Raw genomic sequence first — 5,944 nt, forward strand, 5'->3', positions numbered from 1 at the left:
ACCTAAAATTAGAGGAATATCAAGGTCTTCCTCCATATTAATAACTATGAAATCTGCAACAAAGGTCAAACTTTCCACTTTAACAAGTAAATTATTGGCTATTCCAACCGGGTGTTTAATGGTTTGGTCAAATAATTGAACACCTATTCTGGTTGGTCTTAATTTACCCACACCTAATCTTTTGTATAAGGAAAGAGGCATAATATTCACACTTGCTCCTAAATCTGTGAGCCCATTATACATAGCACCATCTTTAAGCAAGCAAGAAATGATAAATTCACCTGGGTCTCCTAATTTAGTAGGTGGAGTTGGTTTGTTAACCTTTTTCGGGTGCTCTTTTCTTGGTTCTTCCACTTCTACTAGAACTTCTTGTTCATATTTTTCTTCGTTTCTTGGAATGAGAGGTTTATATAGAAATTCTTCTTCATCACTCCAATTTGAAACCTCCCCAACTTCCAATTTTGGTTTTCATATGTCGTTGAAAACATATTTATGTTTTCATTCTGAGGGTTTTCTTTGGTGGTGAAATTATGATTAACTTCATTGTCAACTTCCATCGGACCATGTATGCAATATTTAACTCTGTGACCATTAACTTTAAATTTAATCCCATTTGAATTTATTAACTCTATTGTTTCGTATGGGAAAACTCTTTTGACTATGAATGGTCCAGACCATCTTGATTTCAATTTTCCAGGAAATAGCTTGAATCGTGAATTAAAAATAAGAACTCTGTCTCCTTCCTTAAATTCTTTTGAACTTCTGATTCTTTTATCATGCCATTTCTTCGTTCTTTCCTTATAGATTAACGAATTTTCATATGCATCATGTCTTAATTCTTCAAAATCGTTTAGTTGACTTAATCGTAGACGTCCGGCTTGATGTAAATCAAGATTACATGTCTTCAAGCCCAAAATGCTTTGTGCTCAATTTCTACTGGAAGGTGACATGCTTTTCCGTAAACGAGTTTAAAAGGTGTGGTACCAATTGGAGTTATGTAGGCTGTTCTAAAAGCCCAGAGTGCATCCTCCAATTTTATGGACCATTCCTTCAGATTTGATCCTACGGTTTTCTCTAGAATACGTTTTAATGCTCGGTTCGTATTTTTAACTTGTCCACTTGTTTATGGATGATAAGCGGTGGAGATTTTATGAGTTACTCCATATCTTTTGAGAACTTTCTCAAGTTGATTATTACAGAAATGAGTACCCCGATCACTTATTAAAGCTTTCGGTGTTTCGAACCTAGCAAAAAGACGTTTTAAGAAGTTGACTACAACTTGTGCATCGTTAGTTGGGAGAGCTTGTGCTTCTGCCCATTTAGATACATAATCAATGGCAACGAGAATGCAGAGATTATTATGAGATTTTGGAAATGGACCCATAAAGTCAATACTCCAAACGTCGAATACTTCACATACTTAAATGACGTTTTGTGGTATTTCATCACGTTGACTTATTTTTCCGGCCCTTTGACATGCATTACAGGATTTACAAAGAAGGTGCGCGTCTTTAAAAATTGACGTCCAATAGAATCCAGCGTCGTAGACTTTCTTTGCTTTGATTTGAGGCCCATAATGCCCTCCTGTTGGTCCTGTGTAACAATGGTTTAAAATTTGACTATCTTCATCTCCGAATACGCATCGGCGTATTATTTCATCGGGACATCTCTTAAACAAATGTAGATCCTCCCAAAAATAGTGTTTTATATCACTAAAGAATTTCTTTCGTTTTTGGTACGACAACCTTTTTTCAAGGAATCCACATACTAAGTAGTTTACAGAGTCTGCAAACCATATAATTTCACTATAATCGATTTGCAAGAGATATTCATCGGGAAAGTTATCTTGTATGGTTGATTCATTTAGAACTTCTAATTCAGGATTTTCAAGGCGAGAAAGATGATCAGCGGCGAGATTTTCTGCTCCCTTTTTGTCTCGGATTTCAATATCGAACTCTTGTAAGAGTAAGATCCAATGGATTAATCATGGTTTGGCATCTTGTTTTGAAAATAGGTATCTAAGGGCGAAATGATCAGTATAGACAACCCTTTTAGCTAGAACGAGATATGAACGAAATTTGTCAAAAGTAAAGACAATAGCAAGGAGTTCTTTTTCAGTAGTTGTGTAATTCGTTTGTGTTCCTTGTAACATCTTACTAGCGTAATAGATAGGTTGAAATCGTTTTTCAATTTTTTGACCTAAAACGGCTCCCATTGCAAAATCACTTGCATCGCACATGAGTTCAAATGGTAGATTCCAATTTGGAGTTATCATGATCGGCGCATTAGTGAGTTTTTCTTTAAGAATATTAAAAGATTTGATGCATTCATCCGAAAAGATGAATGGAGCATCTTTTTTAAGGAGTTTGTTCATAGGAGTGGCAATTTTAGAAAAATCTTTTATGAAACGTCGGTAAAAACTGGCATGCCCTAGAAAACTCCTAACTCCTCTAACATTGGTGGGATGTGGAAGTTTAGCAATTACATCTACTTTAGCTCTATCCGCTTCAATTCCTTCACTTGAAATTTTATGACAAAGAACGATGCCTTCTTTAATCATGAAATGGCATTTCTCCCAATTAAGTACTAGATTTGATTTCTCGCATCTAATAAACATTCGTTCAAGATTAACTAGACATGTTTCAAAAGTATCACCGAAGACTGAAAAGTCATCCATGAAAACTTCCATGCATTCTTCTATCATGTCGTGAAAAATCGCCATCGTGCACCTTTGAAAGGTTGTAGGGGCGTTGCAAAGTCCAAATGACATGCGTTTGTAAGCAAAAGTACCATAAGGGCACGTGAAGGTAGTTTTCTCTTGGTCCTCGGGTGCGATTGGAATTTGAAAGTATCCAGAAAAACCGTCAAGAAAACAATAGTAATTGTTCCCAGCTAACCTTTCCAACATTTGATCAATGAAAGGTAATGGAAAGTGATCTTTTCTGGTGGCGTCATTTAGTTTTCTATAATCAATACAAACACGCCATCCTTTTACAGTCCTAGTAGGAATAAGCTCATCTTTTTCATTTGTGATGACAGTGATGCCACCTTTCTTAGGTACGCATTGAACTGGACTTACCCATGGACTATCAGAGATTAGATAAATTAAGCCTGCATCGAGCAGTTTTATAATTTCTTTCTTAACAACATCTTGCATATTAGGATTTAGTCTTCATTGGCGTTGCACATATGTTTTATGACCTTCTTCCATAAGGATTTTGTGTGTGCAATACGAACGACTTATACCTTTAATGTCATGAATCTTCCATGCAATAGCTGGTTTATGAGCTTTTAGCATAGAAATGAGTTGAGATTTTTCATTTTTCATAAGAGAAGATGAGATTATTACAGGTAATTCAGATTCACCATGTAAATAAGCGTATTCCAAATGGTTTGGAAGTGGTTTTAACTCTAATATCGGTGGTTCTTCTATCGATGATTTGTATCGATATCTGTCTTCCTCTTTCAGCATTTGAAGTTCTTCTGTTGTTCGTTCGTATTCATTAGCCATGAGTGTGGCTAACATTTCAGCTTCACCAATTGGTTCAGTTCCTTCTCCTAAAGAATATTCTCCTGTTCCTTGTAATTCTAGAAATTCTTGTAATAATTCTTCTTGTGAATCTATGATTTGAACATAATAACATGTATCATATGCAGATTGCGGTTGTTGCATGGATCTATCAACAGAAAAGGTAACACTCTCGTCCTCTATACTCAGGGTCAGTTTCTTACCAAACACGTCTATTATTGCTTTAGCCGTGTTTAAGAATGGTCTTCCTAACATAAGAGGAACTCGAGAATCTTCTTCCATGTCTAGAATAACAAAGTCTACTGGAAATACTAAACTACCAACTTTAACTAGCATGTTTTCCATTATCCCTCTAGGATATTTTATTAATCGATCGGCTAGTTGTATGCTTATTCGTATTGGTTTCAATTCTCCAAGGTCTAGTTTAGCGTATAATGAATACGGCATTAAATTTATACTAGCACCTAAATCTGCCAATGCTTCTATTGAACTAAGACTACCCAGAAAACATGGAATTGTGAAACTTCCTGGATCTGATAGTTTTTCTGGTATCTTATTCAACAGCACTGCATAACAATTAGCTTTCATTGTTACAGCCGAGAGTTCTTCCATTTTTCTTCTATCTGTGATTAGATCTTTCAGGAATTTAGCATATCTTGGTATTCCTGAAATTACATCAATGAAAGGAAGATTGACATTTATTTGTTTAAACATATCCAAAAATTTGGATTGCTCGGCTTCAAGTCTTTCTTTTCTCATTTTACTTGGGTATGGAAGAGGTGGTTGGTAAGGCTTTGCCTTAACTGTGTTATCTTCATTAAACTTTTCAACTATCGGTTCTGATTCCTTCTCTTGCTCAGGCTGTGGTGCCTGTGTAGTAGGAATAGAGTCATCAGAAATTACAGGTATTTTAGGTGGTTTAAGTGTAATACCACTTCTTGTGGTAATTGCTTCAGCTGTTTTATTCCGGGGGTTAGCATTTGTATCGCTGGGTAGACTCCCCGGTTTTCTTTCTCCAACTTCTTGTTCCAGATTTTGGATTGAAGCTTGTTGATTTCTAAATGCTTGAGCATTTTGTTCATTAGTTTGTTTCTGAGATGTAAATAACTGAGTTTGAGATTCTATTAGCTTTGCCATCATTTCGTCAAGGTTTGTCTTTTTCTCATCGGTTTGTGGTGGTTTATTAAAATAACCAGGTCTTTGCTGACTGTAAGTATTATTGGATACTTGTTGATTGCTAGGACCTTGCTGGTTATTATTTTGGGCATTTTGATTGTACGGAATGTTTTGATTTCGATTGTAGTTTGGCCTTGGCGGTTGATAATTATTTTGATAATTATTTCCCGGCCTTTGGTTCATATATGAAACATTCTCTCTTTTTTCTATAGTTTGTTCAACACTGAGACAATCTTTTGTCAAATGTGGTCCTTCACACTGCTCACAACTAATTCGTATTGCGTGAATATCTTTAGTCATCTTTTCCATTCGTCTCTCGAAAGCATCTAGCTTTACGGAAATAGAATCAAAGTCGTGGCTAGAATCGGCTCTAGCCGCTTTAGATGAACGAAAAATATCTTTTTCTTGATGCCATTCATGTGAGTGGGATGCTGTATTATCAATAATTTTGTGAGCTTTGGTTGCGGTTTTCTTCATAATGAAACCACCAGCTGCTGTGTCGATGTCTTTTCGTGTAGCGACGTCGACTCCTTTGTAAAATATTTGAACTATTTGTTAAGTATCTAGACCTTGTTGAGGACATCCTCTCCACATTTTTCCGAATCTTGTCCATGCCTCATATAGCGTTTCATTTGGCTTTTGTGCGAATGTGGCAATTTCTCCTTGAAGTCTCACGGCTTTAGATGCCGAAAACAATCTTTTAAGAAATTTCTCAACTAAAACATCCCATAAATCAATTGCTCCTTCCGGTAACGATTCTAACCAATCTTTGGCTTCCCCTTTTAAAGTCCAGGGGAACAACATGAGATAAATAATTTCATCCTCAACTTCTCAGATCTTAAATAGATTACAAATCCTATTAAAAGTTCGAAGATGTTCGTTTGTATCTTCTTTTGTTGTACCACTAAATTGGCATTGATTGGTGATCATGTGTAGAATTTGTCCTTTGATTTTAAAATCTGGCGCATTAACATCTGGTTGATTAATGGCATGACCTTGGCCCGTGTGTGTGGCTCTCATTCGGTCTTCCATACTTTGAGGTTCCGTTTCTTCCATATCTGGATTTGTTGAATCTGAATCACTAGAGGATTCTGATTTAACGGTTTCTTCCTCGATAATCTCTGGATGAATAATTTATGGTTCAGGATGAATGATTAGTGGTTCAGGATCTCTGAATTGTTCCTGAATATCCTCCGGGTCCTCAATTGTGAAGTCGGTTTCAAAAATTGGATTATCGGA

General features: G+C 36.2%; 1 non-coding gene across 1 annotated transcript; it reads left to right on the forward strand.

Annotated features, from left to right (window-relative positions):
- Positions 1-5,270: 5,270 nt before the first annotated feature.
- Positions 5,271-5,377, forward strand: LOC139903202 (small nucleolar RNA R71). Its single transcript, XR_011778042.1, has one exon. It is a non-coding gene; the product is annotated as a small nucleolar RNA R71 (small nucleolar RNA).
- The last annotated feature ends 567 nt before the right edge of the window (positions 5,378-5,944 follow it).

This window comes from Rutidosis leptorrhynchoides, chromosome 3 (assembly GCF_046630445.1).
Source record: "Rutidosis leptorrhynchoides isolate AG116_Rl617_1_P2 chromosome 3, CSIRO_AGI_Rlap_v1, whole genome shotgun sequence".
NCBI classification, from domain to species: domain Eukaryota; kingdom Viridiplantae; phylum Streptophyta; class Magnoliopsida; order Asterales; family Asteraceae; genus Rutidosis; species Rutidosis leptorrhynchoides.